The sequence below is a fragment of the Mirounga angustirostris genome, unplaced genomic scaffold (genome assembly GCF_029215605.1).
Source record: "Mirounga angustirostris isolate CCGP_5_RB_7025 unplaced genomic scaffold, mMirAng1.0.hap1 SCAF_6, whole genome shotgun sequence".
In the NCBI taxonomy this organism is placed as follows: Eukaryota; Metazoa; Chordata; class Mammalia; order Carnivora; family Phocidae; genus Mirounga; species Mirounga angustirostris.
Genome location: NW_026991714.1, coordinates 112,549,598 through 112,566,854, shown reverse-complemented (window position 1 = coordinate 112,566,854; position 17,257 = coordinate 112,549,598). Strand labels below are relative to the sequence as shown.

General features: G+C 42.6%; 1 protein-coding gene across 1 annotated transcript in view; it reads left to right on the top strand.

Moving 5' to 3' along the window:
• The window catches only part of GRID1 (glutamate ionotropic receptor delta type subunit 1), a 701,878-nt gene that overhangs the window by 398,772 nt on the left and 285,849 nt on the right, over positions 1–17,257 (top strand). The gene's annotated exons all lie outside the window — the stretch shown is intronic.

The following is a 17,257-nucleotide window of genomic DNA, read 5'->3' as shown; positions in this document are numbered from 1 at the left end:
AGGTGCCACACTGGGGAGGGTGGGTGGGTTCTCACGCCTGCCTTCCTGGGTGCCTGGGAACACTAGGCTTCTTGAGGTCATAGCCTCCCAGTGAAATCAAAGGCCAGCTCCCCTTTACTCAGAGTCACCCGAGATGGGCACTTCCGTCAGCGCCCCTCCCCAGGGATGGCTTTGGGTTGGGTGCCAGTGCCCTTGGGAGCCAGCACAGCATACTCCTCATGCACCTCGTTGGACTCTATTGCTCAAGGGCCTCCTGCTGTCTCTTCTTGCCTTAGCAAGGTGTTCTTATCTCCTTGTGGCATAGAAAGTATTTTTCCAAATGGGTTCTTTAAAGCAGTGCTCTCCAAAGTGGGTTGTACAGAGGCACCTGGGTGGCACAGTTGGTTAGGGGTCCAACTCTTGGTTTTGGCACAGATTATGATCTCGGGGTCATGGGATCGAGCCCCGCCTTGGGCTCTGCACTCCCCACGGAGTCTGCTTAAAGATTCTCTCTCCCTTTCCCTCTACCCCTCCACCTCCCCAAAATAAATAAGTCTTTAAAAAAAGTGGGTTGTACATTGATTTTTCTGTGGTATGAGAGGAAAATATTAAAGCTTCTATTTTTTTTAAGATTTTACTTATTTGAGAGAGAGAGAGAGCATGAGTAGGGGGGAGCAGCAGAGGGAGAAGCAGCCTCCTTGCTGAGTGGGGAGCCCAACGCAGAGCTCAGTCCCAGGACCCTGAGATCATGACCTGAGTTGAAGTCAGATGCCTAACCGACTGAGCTGCCCAGGTGCCCCAAAAACTTCTATTTATTTTAATCAAAAAAGAAAGGAACTAGGGCGCCTGGGTGGCTCAGTTGGTTAAGCGACTGCCTTCGGCTCAGGTCATGGTCCTGGAGTCCTGGGATCGAGTCCCGCATCGGGCTCCCTGCTCGGCGGGGAGTCTGCTTCTCCCTCTGACCCTCCTCCCTCTCATGCTCTCTGTCTCTCATTCTCTCTGTCTGAAATAAATAAATAAAATCTTTAAAAAAAAATAAAATAAAAGATAGAATTCTTTACAGTACTTTGTAAAGAAATGGGGAGAAATTTTGAAATCTTTGGCACTACCCAGGGCTTCAGTGATGATCTTGTGACAAAGTGTTTAAAAGACTCATTGAAATTGATGTTAAGATATTTTGGTTTCACAAAATGACAGACATTCACGTTTACTGACCTCTTTTTGAGATGACAGTATTAGTTGAATGCTACCTGGAAGCTATTCTTGAAAAATTAAACATATTTAATCTGTTCCTTCAATGGGAGATCCTGTTTTAACAATGCATGAGAAAGTAATTGCTTTTTGAAAGAAACTTGCTCTTGAGCATTTTGAAAACGAATGTTTGGAAATACTTCTATTATTTTGTTGTTGTTGCTGAAAGCAACATATGTCATTCACAAAGAATAATTTAAAAACCCCCTCTAAGGTCTGCCAATTGAAAAAAAAAATCCCAGGAAACAGTGTTTTCTAACCCATATATAAAAATCTTCCAAAGTGAAAAGTTTCAATGTGTTTTGAAATGATTTCCTAAAAACATGAAATTTCAGTGTGTTCTGAAGCCTTTGCAAGAAGAAATGATTAACACCTGGGAAGATGAAAACATTTTAGCCAACTTTGGGCATAGGTTTTGGTGGCTGAGTTTGAGCAAGCAATACTGCCAAAGATGAACTCCTTCCATTTGGACATGTGGACCTCTGCAAGTTACCTCTTTCAGTTACAGTAACCATTAAAATCAAGTACTAAATTAAATTGAAGGTGGAATTAGAACTTTGAATTACTGTATCACAAAGTGTTAAACCAAGATATTTTTAAACAGTAAAGCATTTTGGGGCGCCTGGGTGGCTCAGTCGGTTAAGTGTCCGACTCTTGGTTCCGGTTCGGGTCATGATCTCATGGGTCATGAGATGGAGCCCTGCATCAGGCTCTGCGCTCAGTGGGGAGTCTGCCTGAAGATTCTCTCCCTCTGTCCCTCCGCCCACTCGTGTGTGTGAGCGTGCACTCTTTCTCTCTCAAATAAATCTTAAAAAAAAAAAAGCATTTTAAATTACATTGGTATTACTAAAAATTGTTTATGATTGAGGATGTTTTTAGTAATAGCAAAACAATTTTGTACTATTAATGTATATAATAATATAACTTATTTACAATAGTTTATTTCCCTTGTCTCTCTTTTGAATATTCATATTTTTGTGTATGTTTTATACCCTATACTAATTCATGTACCTAACTTTTAAGTACCTAATACACATATAATGGGGCACCTGCTTCAAAGGTTTTATTGATACATTCACACAGTTAGGATGTTTAGTAGTCATGGTTTAGATGAGGACCTCAGAATTTGAAACTCAAAAGCCATGAATTGACCTCTGTTTCTATAATCTGCTGTGGCATACATTATTTCCATATCTTTAGGGGGCCACTACATAAAAGGAATTAGAGAAATGAAAACCTGTTAATATTATTCTGCTAAAACTTGTATACATATATATTATATTTTTTTATTTTAGAAAAATGGAATTATAGGCATTACATTGTAAGCTGCTTTAAAAAATTCAACAGTAAATCAAATTCATTCCTCCAAATTAGTAGATATAGCTCAAATTCATTCCTTTAACGTTTATATGATAATCCATAATATGCATGCACTGCATTTTATTAAAGTTTCCTGTTGAGAGATACACATGTTTTCCCTGGATTTCTTTCCTTTCCTTGTTTCTGTCCTTCACTCTCTCCTTTCCTTCTCCATCCCTTCCTTTCTTCTTTCTTTCTGTGATGATTCCCGCCCCCAAATGTAAACAATGCTCCAGTAAATATTCTTATACATTTTTTTCCCTGTAAAATAAATCCCCCGAAGTGGCTAAAGGGTACATATATTTTCAGTTTTAATCTGTATTGTCACATTACTTCCACAAATAAGTTTGCAGCAATTTACACTCTTGTCAGCAATGAATGAAAATATTTATTTCTTTACATCCTTGCCTGAACTGAAGTTACCATTCTTCTTCATTTTTGTCAATTTGATGGGTAAAAAAATGATGTTCTGTTTTAAATTTGCTGCTTGTGAATTTGAACATTTTATTTATTAGCTGTTTTTGTTAGCTTTTGCTGCATAATAAACCATCCCAAAACTCGGTAGCCCAAAGCAATAGCTATTTATTTAGCTTATGATTCCGTGGATCAGCAATATGGGCTGGGTTCAGCTTCTACTACTGGTCTTGGTTCAGCCCCCTCAGGGGTCTGTGGTTAGCTGTTGGTCAGTTAAGCGGCTCTGGTGCTTGGCAGTTGCTAGTTGTTGGCTAGGGTGAGGGAGGTGAGTGGGCCATGTGTCTCTCATCATCCACCAGGATAGCCTGAGCCACAGGGTGGCTGTGGCAGGGTTCTTCAGAGAAGCAACACAGGGCAAGCCCCAGTACCAAGTACTTTTCTTTGCTTGCATTATATATGTTAATTTCCCATTGACCAAAGCAAGTCACATGGCCAGTGGGCTGGTGGTGGGCCAGGGGCACAGAAATAGACTCCTATATCCTGATGGGCAGGGGGCATCCTGTAGTCATCATTGGCAATCTCCCACATTAGCCTTTTCTTTTTCTTTTTTTAAAAAAGATTTTATTTATTTATTTATTTGGGGGAGAGAGAGAGAGAGAGCATGAGCATGAGTGGGGAGCGGGGGTGGGGGGTAGAGGGACAAGCGGACTCCATGCTGAGGAGGGAGTCTGAACCTGGTCTGGATCCAGGACCCTGAGATTGTGACCTGAGCTGAAGGCAGAGGCTGAACTGACTGAGCCACCCAGGTGCCCCCCTTCAACATTAGCCTTTTCTAATTTCTTCTTCTCTGCATTGCTTTTTGCAATTTGTTTTCTTATTAATTCTAAGGGAGCTCTTTTTTTTAGTGGTACTAACCAGCCGCCTGTCATATCCACTATAAATATATTCCCTGATCTTTCATGTATTTCTGGGCTTTGTTTATGATATCTTTTACCGGATTAAAAATAATCTGGTTTAAGAAGTCTTCCTCATTGGGACTCCTGGGTGACTTAGTCTGTTAAGCGTCGGCCTTTGGCTCAGGTCATGATCCCAGGGTCCTGGGATCGAGTCCCATATCGGGCTCCTTGATCAGCGGGGAGCCTGCTTCTCCCTCTGCCTGCTGCTTCCCCTGCTTGTGCTCTCTCTCTCTCTCTGACAAATAAATAAATAAAATCTAAAAAAAGAAAAAAAGAAGTCTTCCTCATTTCAAGTTGAGGTAATATGTTTCTGGTGTTCCCCCCCATAAGTTTAGTCATTGTATTATTTCCATTGCATATATGTTTTTTAATACAGTGTATATCTTATGTATTTTGATTTATTCAAACATTATTACATTTATTAAGTCAAGTATCATTTTTTACATGGAATTCAATTTTTAAACCTATAATATTCCCATATATATTTTGTTGATGGGGGCTATTGAACAATATCGTTTGACATAACCATTCCACCTCTAGGAATTTATTCTGTAGAAATAGTTGATCAAGTGAACAAGAGATAATGAACAAGAATGTTCATTGCAGCATTATAATAGTGAAAAATTGGGGACTACTCTATTTTTGGAAGAGGATTAGATAACCAACCAAGACAATAGAATATTACTCAGCTATTACAAAGAATGTGTTTAGCCCAATAACTTCAAAAGAAGAACACTGGAAAGTATCCATGGTATTATTCCACTGTTACACTACTATTCAACTATCCATGTATTTATATTTCCCATCCCCAAAGTCACAAATACAGCAAGTGAATATTCTAAAATATTCACAGATGTGTTTTTCTGTTCTTTCTGTGCCAAGCCTGCCAACCCCCTCAAACTAGATCGCTTCTTGGTCCTGCTGCAAGGAAGAGATGATAATGCTAGTGCAGAACATGAAATTGCTAGAAGCAAAGGCTTATGTGGTCTCTAGGCTGAGTCAAAGGGCTCTCGACATCAGGTTTATGTCATACGCCTCAGATATCCAAGCTGGCTGTCTGACCTGCAGAGAGGAAGTAAAGATCACAGATCATATCCACCCTAGAGAGCAGAGGATCTGAGGCTGAGAGTGATTTTGGAGTGTAGTGGGTGTCGGGGAGGACTTGGTTGGTGTCTTTGAGGCTCTCCCAGAATGAAGAAGGGAAGGCTGGGTCACACTGGTGATGTGAGTCAGAGACCCTACCAGAACTCAGTGGGCTGGCAACCCTTGCAAACGTCCCCTGAGCAGAGCCAGCTGGCTGCAGCATCAGAAGAATAGAAATTTCTCTTAGAGCCTGAGAAAGCCCAGGAAAGTACCTTTTAGGGGTGAGTGGGAGAGCATGCCAAAGTTTTCCATGTGAAATGGAGGTCCAAAGCTGCTGGATCAGAAGGGAGCACAGAGTCGAGAAAGGGGTGTTCCAGAATTTTCGACATGAATGATAAGTAGATTTAGGAAACTTGATGTCTCCCAGAGCCTGTCAGGTGGGATAGATCCTGCAGACCAAGGCCGACAAAAGGTATACCTCTGCTTACTCTAGCAAAGTCAGATGATAAGTGAGTGCCAGACACCCCCACAAACCTGGCTACCATGTCAGCCCCCTAGGATGAAGATGCAAATCCAGGTAGAAGAAGTGGGGGGGATAAGTTATTTGCTTGAGTGTACTCTAGTGCTTGAAAAAGTTTCTGCCACTAGGTGGAATGGGGGCTTGAGATAGAAATGAAATTCAATTACAGGAAACTAAAGCTGCCCTCTTTTGCACACCTGAGTTTTTGGCCTGTGAAACTCATGCCCTCTACATATATATTTAGACATGCGCAGAAAAACATCTACAAGAATTCATAACAAGCTGTTCCCAGTGGTAACAAAGTTTAATTTCCTACCCTGAACATGGATCACTTTTGCAATAAAAATGCAAATCTAGAAAAATATTTCAAAGTATGTCATGTTCATTGTAGGCAATTTGGAAAATATGAAAAGTACATTTAAAAATTAAATCATCTGAATTCCCACCATGAAAATAACTATCATTAATATTTTTATTTTCTTTCATATGTATATGTGCATACATAGATGGGCACATAGTCAAAGTGTATATATTCCTTTTACAAAAACAGAATTATATTGGTATTTGCCATCTTTTTTTTCCTTTTAATGTTGTTAAAGAAAGAGCATTTTCCCATTCTATTAAACGTTTTTTGAAAACACCCTTTAAAAGTACATGCTCTGTGAGGTGTATACTATATTATATATAATAATTTCTAAATACAGATTATATATATATAACTGTATGTAGTTATATATATACATATATATACACTACTATATATATATATATAGTAATTTTTAAATACAGATGAGAACATGATGGTCAGAAAGGTTAATTAACTTACCCAAGGACACCCAGCTAGCATAAGGTATAGCTGGGATTTGAACCTATACCTTCCTATTAAGACCAATCCTCCCAAGGTTGGAAGTATAAATGAATCGATGTCATAGGTTGATGTAAAGTACCTGACATGTGTGGGTGCTTAAAAAATAAAAGTCCTCTCTTTCGTCCTGCCTTGCCTTCCCCAGGCAGGACAGTTCTTAGGCCCTACCAGGTTCCTGCTTCTGTGTCTTGGTTTATAACCACCTTTTCACAGGAGCCCTTGTTGCTTGGGCTGCTCCTTCCTGAGCTCTTCCCTTTGGAGCAGAGCCTCTGCCTTGGTCTGCTCTTTGAGATTCTGGCTGACACCCTTCTCCAGCCCAGCTCTGGCTCTCTCTCCTTTGCATTTCCCACCCCTGCTGGTGCCATGTTGTTACCATGGACCTGTAGTGCTTTGTGTTCAGGTCATCCAGAAGTATAACAGAACCTTCCACAAAGGACAAGATTTAAATAGTTCGGGGAGCCAGAGTTCTCCCAGTGTCCCTTTAAATTTAAAGCAATCAATCCTTGATTGATTGTGGAAGCAGTAACTGGGTTTCAGCTGGGAAAAGTCTAGGGTTATTGTGGAAGCAGTAACTGGGTTTCAGCTGGGAAAAGTCTAGGGTCTATAAAATCCAGACAAATCATTCTGGAGATATATATCTAGAGCTGTAAGTCACCCGGACGCCAATAGAAACAAATGCTTCTCTGACTTCTTTTTTGGATGTCACACCAGTGCATGTGTATCCTGGAATCTGCATTCATTATTCATTCCAGTTGCTTTGGAAAGGGCTGGGGATGGCATGGTGCCAGGAACTCTTGGAGTCCATTCACAAGATCACTCCTCAGAACTTGGCTTCCTAAGAAAAGAGCCCAAGCTAAGCAAGACTGGCCCTCTCTTGAAGATTGGCTACACCTGGGAAAACCCAAATGCCTCCTTGGTAAGTGAGGGCAGAGGGCTGGAGAAAGACAATAGAGAGTGATAAGAACTGGGCAAACTGGGCAGAGTGTGTCCCATAGCAAGGCTTTCAAATTCAATTAAATTCTTGTGGGGGCCAAAGTTCTTGGACAGTTTGCTACCCCATCTAAGAGGTGGTGTGGTAGGCAGAATAATGCCTCCTTGTTCTCCTTTCTCCAAAGCCATGTCTTAACCCCTGGAACCTGTGAATAGGTTTGGTTACAGTCAGATCCCCTACAACGGGCGCGTGCAGACTGTGCTGGGGCGACAGGCGTGAGCACCATTTTCATGCTTAGAGTCAGACTCCAGGTGGCAGCGAGTTCTTCAAGGCAAAGGAGAGGTTGCAGATGGAACTAAGATTGCTATTCTGCTGACCTTATAATGGGGAGAGGATCCTGGATTATCCAGGTGGGCCCAATGTAATCATGAGGGTCCTGAGGAGTCCGAGGATGGTGTGACTACTGAAGAGAGGCCCAGGGAGATGCAATGCTGCTGATTTTGAAGACAGAAGAAGGAGCCACATACCAGGGAATGAGAGCAGCTTCTGAAAGTTGGAAAGAACAAGGAAACAGGTTCTATCCTAGAGCCTCTGGAATGCCCTGCTGATGCCCTGATTTTTAGCCTGAGGATACCCATGTTGGAATTCCAACTTATAGGACTCCAAGGTAATAAATTTGTGTTGTTTGAGCTTCTAAATTTGGGGTAATTTGTTGCAGCATTAATAGAGAACCAACCAAAAGACAACCTATGGAATGGGAGAAGATATTTGCAAATGTCTTATCAGATAAAGGGCTAGTATCCAAAATTTATAAAGAACTTATCAAACTCAACACCCAAAAAACAAATAACCCAGTCAAGAAATGGGCAGAAGATATATACAGACATTTCTCCAAGGAAGACATACAAATGGCCAACAGACACATGAAAAAATGCTTAGTATCACTCAGCATCAGGGAAATATAAATCAAAACCACATTGAGATACCACCTCACACTGGTCAGAATAGCTAAAATTAACAAGTCAGGAAATGACAGATGTTGGTGAGGATGCAGAGAAAGGGGAACACTCTTACACTGCTGGTGGGAATGCAAACTGGTACAGCCACTCTGGAAAACGGTGTGGAGGTTCCTCAAAAAGTTAAAAATAGAGCTACCCTAACCCAGCAATTGCACTACTAGGTATTTACCCCAAAGATACAAATGTAGGGATCCAAAGGGGCATGTGCACCTCAATATTTATAGCAGCAATGTCCACAATAGCCAAACAATGGAAAGAGACCAGATGTCTATCAACAGATGAATGGATAAAGAAGCTGTGGTGTATATATACAATGGAATATTGCTCAGCCACCAAAAATTGAAATCTTACCATTTGCAACGATGTGGATGGAACCAGAAGGTATTATGCTAAGTGAAATAAGTCAATCAAAGAAAGACAATTATATGACTTCACTCACATGTGGAATTTAAGAAGCAAAAGAGAGGATCATAGGGGAATGGAAGGGAAAATAAGACAAAATCAAGAGAGGGAGACAAACCATAAGAGACTCTCAATTCTAGGAAACAAACTGAGGGTTGCTGGAGGGGAGGAGGGGAATGAGGTAACTGGGTGATGAGTGTTAAGGAGGGCATGTGTTATAATGAGCACTGGGCATTATGCAACTGACAAATCACTGAACTCTACCTCTCAAACTAATAATATACTATATGTTAATTAATTGAATTAAAATAAAATTAAATTAAATTAAAAAAAGAGAGAACTAACATAGGTGATGTCTTTTCTAGAACATCCCGGTCTGCGTCATGGGGCCCAACAAGGCCTTCTTGGATAGAGTGATGTGGGAAGCAATTGACTTGACTTAGTTGTTGACTCAGGTGAGAGGGATCACCTTCCCCTCACCCCCTCTGGCAGTTCAGGTGAGCTGGCAGAGAGTCAATCCTACTGACAAGGCACCAGGTGGAACAGGACCTGAGCAATGCCCCTTCTGTAGAGGTCTGGCCTCAGGGCACAGCCATTTGGCAAGGCCCAGTTTTCTAGGGGGCCACAACTGTCATTGTCCATTCTTAAAATAACCAGCCTTTGGCAGGTCTGAACAGCCACGCTCAAGTTTATTTGATTAATTTTTGTTACTTTTAGGAAATTGATTTGAAAAAGAAATTTTACATAATGCATTTCTGTGTGACTACTTTGGGTTCAGTATGTTTCTTTTTTTAATTGCTGGCATTAGCACATTTTAATTTTTTAAAGCTTTTTGAGTCAAAGGTTAAGTGACTATCTCTGATTGTCCCACTGGGGGCTAACAAAATTGGTTTCTGGCCTATTTCCCCCTTGTTGCTACATTGTTACAGGTGATGTCCCATAGGGGACTGGGTTGTTGACAACCACTTGGACCTTCCAAATACTATGGGTTATGACCGGAGAGGCTTTTGTACATTTTCAGTGTATTTACTCTCCCTGCAGTGAAATCCTGGCCGTGTTGTATCATGGCATATTATCATGTGTCTGAGCCTCCCATTTCTCATTTGTATAATAGGCATAAAAATAGAAACTACCTCATAGGGTTGCTTTGAACATTCAAGGAGCTAAGCCATATAAAACATCACATAGCACAGAGTAAGTGCTCAAATAAAAATAACAACTTCTCTCCTTGTTCTTCTAAATTTAGAATCTATAATATGAAAAATTGGAGAATGCTTGCTGTATTGAGGGTCAGGATAGGAATAGAGGGTAGAGTTTCATCCCATCTGAGCATTTAGATGCTGGTGATCCAGTGGGGGGGTCTCGAGTGTGACCGAAATCATTCCCTCAGTATGGCCCTACATATAGACACATGTGTTCAGATGTTTTCCTCTTTAATGCCGGTGGGTTTTCCTGGAGAACTGGCCGTGAGGAGATGGTCTTTCCTGTTCACATTTCCTCTGGCAAGAGCTTTGGGAGCATCCCTGGAATGGAGGCCTTCAGACCTCCTGAAGGAACTCCATTGGTTAATATATTAAGTTCAAAGTCTTGTTGAATTGAGACCAGATAGCTAACAAATCTGGCATGAGGAGTCTCGATGTTGATAGATCACATTGACCTTATCTGGATGATGAATACGTATGGGAAGAAGAAAGTTCCTGATGGGACTATCTTTCTGATATTTAGTGTCACTCTGTCAAGTGTTAAACAAAACTAGGGTTTCTCAACCTAGGTACTATTGACATTTTGGGCCAGATAATTCTATGTGGTGGGGAACTGCCCTGTGTATTGTAGGATGTCTAGCCCTATGCCCGCCTTCTACCCACTAGCTGCCAGTTAGCATCCCCCTCCCCAAGTTGTGACAACCAAAAAAACTCCCGATATTCCCAAATATTCCCTGGGGGATGGGGGATCATAATTGCTCCTGGTTGAGGCCCACTGGACTAGGTGATGGGGTTACAGAAATTTATCAACCTCAGCCTTTGCCATAAAAAATCTGACAATTTTGAGGGGAGACCCTCCTCCTCCACCCATGAGCAGTGGGCCATGACAATGCAGTCGGACTAACCACTGGGCTAAAGACGTACGGAAGATAAGAAAGACCGAGATGGGCCAGGGGCTGGCCAGTACTTCACTATGGCTACTTTCCTGGATATTAACGGCAAAAGACCCATTTCTTGTAATTACAAGGCAGTGTTTTGAATATCAGTTTTGGTTTCCTGATACCCACGGGGGCCAGTCAGAGGGCACATTTTTTGTCCCTAGAGCAAATGACCCCAGACTGCTCTATGTTTTGACTTCCTGCATCTGTTTTGTGTGTGTGAGTGGGCACTTTTCACTTCCTGTTGCTTCCTAATGCTAGTCTGTCTCTAGCATTCTTGCCCTTCTCTCAAAGTGCTAGTGCTTGCTCAGACCCCACTTGTGTTAATTAATTCAGAATACGAGCCTAGACACATACTTTTTTTAAAGCTTGCTAGGTGAATCCAATGTACTTGAGACTGCCGATAAGAGACTGAGGAAGCGTTTGGGTGAAGCAGATGGGGATGTGGCTTGCTGAATCTCTCCAAGTCTGTGCTCCAGGGCAGGCCTGGCTCATGTCTGGAAAGCTGGGGAATGGCCACTTCTAGGCAACCAAAGCATTGTTTTAATTTATAAAATTAAACTCCATTGATCCAAAAAACAAATATGAATTAAAATGAACTTATTAAACTACTCTTAAAACTTAGTCCCGGAAGAGATTTTATAAATGTCATTTTAAAGCAGACTGTCTTTTAACTAGATATATATTTTTTAAGATTTTATTTATTTATTTGACAGATAGAGACACAGTGAGAGAGGGAACACAAGCAGGGGGAGTGGGAGAGGGAGAAGCAGGCTTCCCACCGAGCAGGGAGCCCGATGCGGGGCTCGATCCCAGGACCCTGGGATTAGGACCTGAGCCGAAGGCAGATACTTAACAACTGAGCCACCAAGGTGCCCCTAACTAGATGTTTTTAATTGAATCTCAAAATAGCTCACTGAAAATATAGAATGTCAGCTTTTTCTCTCAAACCAGAGTCAAGTTCTTCTCTTGAATAGAGTCTGTGAGCTAGTTTTCAAAAGGTCCAGTTTTCATGAACATGAACTCAGAAATAAGGAGTGAACCATATCCACTTCAAATCAGTTCAGTTGCATTGGGGTCCAGACAGCTCTATTCAGTTTAACAGGACTCTGTGGTGCCCACTGTGTGCCCAGCATGGTCCTAGAAGTGGGGGGACAGATGGGTAAAGAGCAGTCTCTTAAGGAATGCATGCATAAGATGCAAGGAACATACACTATGCCCTAGGTCTGTTCATCCATCCACATATCCAGTGCCAGGCCAGGAGGTATGTAGAATAGACAAGGGATCTGACCATTTCCTAATGTCTTCTGGGGAGGGCAGAAGACAGCTGGGTTCAGAATTGCCATGGAGAAGGATGAAATGTCCTTTGTACCGGGGCAAGACTATGTAATCTGTGGTCAGAGGGAGGGCATGGCAGAAACATGAGAGAAGTCCGAACGTCATGGGAACTAAGTCAGCCAGGCAAGACCACTAGGTCTTCACCCAGCCAGGGAACTGACCACCAACCTTGCCAATGAGACCAGCACGTCGGGTGAAGGGACAGACAGACTAGAGCCAATGAGCTGGATCAGAGGAGAATGCTCCTTTCCAAGACCCTCCATACTACCACTAGGTCATGAAAACCCATCAGGGGAAGAAGGAGCAGGGCCAAGGGGAAGGAGTATCTAGAAGACATCCACCAGAGACAACCAAACCTGAAGTGCAAGAGACACACATATGGACACCTCTGTTTCCCTTGTGCTCAAGAGTGGGGATGGAGAATTGTGAAGAACATTCTGGAAAAGAAAGAAGCTATGTTATCTTTGCACATTGAGTAAAAGGAGTAAATTTGCAACTCAGCTATATATCATGTCATCTGTTCAGATCTGTTGTTTGTTGTCATTGATTTATTCCAGCAATATTTATCAAGGGAGTGCTGTGTTCTCAGCATGGGTGTCTGGTTGCTTTTAAGGGCCAGGATTTGCATTAGGCACTGGGGACTAAAACAGTAACAGTTCAAATCCTCCTGGAGACTGCAGTCTATCATAGAACAAATAAAGAGATCATCTTTATTAAGTGCCAGCTGATGCCACGTGCTTAAGATGTATCATCTTTGTAATGCTTCACAGCAACCTCATTTTGTGAATGGGGATCAAAGAAGCCTTGGTCATGCTGAGAGGGAGCAGAGGGTTAGGGTGGATTTGGGTGGGCACAGACACAGCGCACGCACACACGTTGTGAAAGATGACCACATACCCCTTTTCACCAGAGTTATCTCAAATGCTCTTGGAGTTCCAGAGAAACATGTTTTCAGGGTTTTCTTGAAGTCCTGGAGAGGCTCATACCTGCAGAGGTGTGATGTACATTCTTCCTTCTATTCTGAGAGGAGACGGCACATCACAGATCCTGCAGGTAGCAATGGGGGCTGTTTTGGCTCATGGACCTTTCATATTTGACTGTAGATCTAGACCCATCCCTTCTGGGTATGGAGGAACACTCAGGGTTTGAAGAAAATAAATAATGGGAAATTGTAGGTGTCAGCAGGTTGGGGAGCAGGGTGGCCTTGAGTGTTAAGCAAGGCTGCTAAACTGTTTTGCATATGCTGAACTGTGTAGCAGTAGTATTGATAACTAAAGGTCTAGTTACCAAAAGATATAAAACCTTAAATCCATTAAAATAAAGATACAGTGTTAAGAGCCAAATAATCAAGGGCCAGAAGACATAGGCTAAAGGAAACTCACAATATGAACATCCGTTCTGAGCTTCCTGGTAGGCAAGACAATGACAGAATTGGATAGAATGCGTAACCCACAGTGCTTACTACAAAGAAGGATACCAGTCCATGGCGAGAGAGGTTTCTATTCTGTATTTTATTTTTTAGTTTAGTGCTTTGGGAGACATTTATCACATCAGTCTGTAGATAAGGGACATAGAACAACATAATAGATAGTGTCTTTGCCAGGAGTTTTACAAACAATGCAAATGTGATTCATATGACTGCTTCCTGTATCAGCCCTGGCTGAAAGCCAAAGGCATAAACAATGGGATATTCTAGTTCAGTGCAAATTTCTCTGTGGAAAGCTTAAACGATATTATTCAGACTTGGAGGTTCCTAGGGATTTGACTTGGCACAAGGTAGAGCTTAAAAGCTTTAGAAGAATTAAAATGTGTTTCTTAGGTTGTCTTGCAGGCTAGCTTCTACTTCATTTTTTAAGATGTAACTCCAGCATCGTCCGCTCCAAGAAACCTTCCCTGACTCCTTGAGGTCAAGTTAGATGCCCTGCTATGTGCTCCCCTAATGCCCTGTGCACTCCTCCCCTCCAGAGAGCTCTTCCCTCATAATACCTGCTTATGTGTCTGCGCTAAAGGCAGTGAGATCCTGAAAGGTAGGCATGGCCACAGTTCTGTGTGTATTCGCAGCTCACACAGTGGCTTTGGATATTGTCGGCCTTCATGGATATTAATTAGATACGCCAAAACTCAGAGTAGTTCTTGGTATAAGGAGAGGGAGTACAGAGAGTGGTTAGAATCTGGGCTTTGGCACCAGATTGCTGGGTTCAAATCAGGGCCTCTACCACTGTTTAGCTCTGCTACCTTGTAAAGAATTACTTGTGCCTCAGTTTGTTCATCTGTAATATGGGGCTAATAACAGTACTGAACCTCATAGGATTGCTGAGGGAATTAAGGGAATTGATATATGGAATGCACTTAGTACAGTGCCTGGTACATAGATATTGCTACGTGTGTAATTGGCTATGATGACTGGTGTTTTTGATGTCCCAGCTCTTCTAATGGGTTCGTGGACAGATGGGCTGAGCTGGGGTCCACGCTGGGCCTGGTGCACAGGCTACTTGTTGGTCACTCAAGAGCATCTCCTGTGCCTGGGGAACCAGGCTGACAACCTACCTGTGCCCTTTGGCTTTCCAGGCTGCCTCTATTTAGAGGTTGGACAACCCCATGTGTCCTTCTCAGAGCTCTCTGTCCAGCTACACTGCTTGTGGAAGGATTTTTTGATTCCCAGGTTGGAACTCCATCTCTGAGGCATTTTAGCCTTCTTCAGGTGGCATTGCACCCTGCCTCAGTTTCCCTCAGGAGGCACTTGAGAAATCTTTGGCTACGAGCAGACTTGGGATCTTCTCCTGGCTCAGGCTCTTATTTCCTGTGTGAACTAGGGCGAGTAACATAACATCTGCAGACTCTACTGTCTCATCTTTAATGATAAGGTTGACAGTGCCCCCTGATGGCATGGCTGTTGTAAGGATTCCGTGAGGTGGTCTATGTATAGCACTTGGCTGGGACCTGGCATGTGGTTAGTGCATGTTCCATGTAAGAACCTGCTGTTTTGGACCTTATGAAACTCACTTCTCTGAAGTCTACACCCCGCATTTTTCTTCATGACATGAACTCACTTTAGAATTCATCTTTATCAAAATAGCCAGGAAAGCTCAGGATGTCTTAAAGTTCCCAGATGGATTTATCCCAACCGAGGTCCTTAAGGGCTCAGTTGTGGGGAGAGGTCAGTGCCCACCAACCTGAGCCTAGAGGCATAGGACCTTCCTGCATGCCCCCTCCCACAAGGCCTTCCTGCAGTAGGTATACTGCCTGGCACTTGGACCAAGGCCTGGCTAGCGACCCCAGCTGGCCTTCCTGGCTTCCCATCTGCCAGTGTGCATCCAGACCAGGAGAAGCTTTGCACTGCCCTGTTCATACTAACTCCATTTTCTGTTCTGAAACACACACAGGTATTTTACTAAGAAGGATTAGGAAAGAAATTAAATACTTTTTATCATACTTGTACAGAAGATAAGTGAAGTGATTTTGTTGAGAAAAACATGATTTTGTTAATGTAAATATAGTATATTGTGTACTAGAATCAAAGAAGAAGCCATAAGTTTAGGTTTTGCAGAGAAATCTTAGCTCTGGAGGGACACATACACACACTTTTGAAAAGTCCCGGTCCTGGGGGCTATTTGTGAGAATCTAGACTCTCAGAGGAATGGCCCAGACTCTAGCTCTGACCTGCCATCTTGGTTGAATATGCTCTAGGTGAGTAGCTATCCCTACTGTCGGTTTTTTGGTGTTTCCCATCCCTGCCACTAGGGGCATTTCCAGCCACTATTTGGGGGCGTACTGTAGGCACTTGGGATTCAGAGCAATTTGTCTCTATACTTGTCATATTTGAGAGCAGGGGGATGTTTTGTTCTCTGGCCTTCACTATTGGGCTCATCCTTACTCTTTGTACCCAGGATTTTAATGACCTTCTTCTTCCTACAAGTCTCTCTAAGTCTCCTCACCCTTCTAGTCCAAGACCATCCACGAAGCCTTTCCTACTCCTCTAGCCTGCTCTTGCTTCCCTGTCAAAGGCTCTCCAGATGGCTCACTTGTCTACAAACAACACGCTTTATCTGTCTCTCATCTCTCACCTCCTAACAGAACCTGGTCTGACTGGGGAAAGAGACGTGTTTGGCTTCCCTTGTTGCCCTCAGGCTCACCCTCACCAAGGACAGGATGCCTAGGAAACCCTCAGCCTGGATTTATGTTGAAGGAGCCCAGATACCTGTATCTGTAGATTTTTAAATCAGTCCTCCTTCTAGAGGGATGTGTTGATCAAAGTGAACCAGTATGTTTGAACTATTTCTTTGAACAGGCTATTATAAATCCCCAGACCTCATGCACATCCATTGATATAATGTCAATCCTGAGGTTACTGATCATCTTTCCCTCACCTTACCTTGGGTAGCCTGCTTATTTAAATGGGCTATGGAATGAAGTTGTCAGATAAGAATCTGACATCCTTCCCCTCTAGGAGTGATAAACAGAGCCTAAGCCTAAAATGGGCTATGAGTTTGATCAGGAATTCTCTGTGAAATCATACCTGTTCAGCTGCATGTTCTCCCAAAGAACACACTGTCCCAAACAGCCTCCAGGGCCTGTAGATCAGAGTAGAGAAAGCAGCTGTCCCTCTATCACCCCAAAGTCTGGGCAGGCAGCCTCACCACCCCAAAGCTTATGAAAATGCATTCTTTTTTTTTTATTTTATTTTATTATGTTAGTCACCATACAGCACATCATTAGTTTTTGATGTAGTGATCCACGATCCATTGTTTTTGTATAACATCCAGTGCTCCATGCAGTATGTGCCCTCCTTAATATCCATCACAGGGCTAACCAATCCCTCCTCCCCCCTCCCCTCTAAAACCCTGTTTGTTTCTCAGGTCCATAGTCTCTCATGGTTCATCTCTCCCTCTAATTCCCCCCACTCTCATTTTTCCCTTCCTTCTCCTAATGTCCTCCATGTTATTCCTTATGTTCCACAAATAAGTGAAACCATATGATAATTGACTTTCTCTGCTTGACTT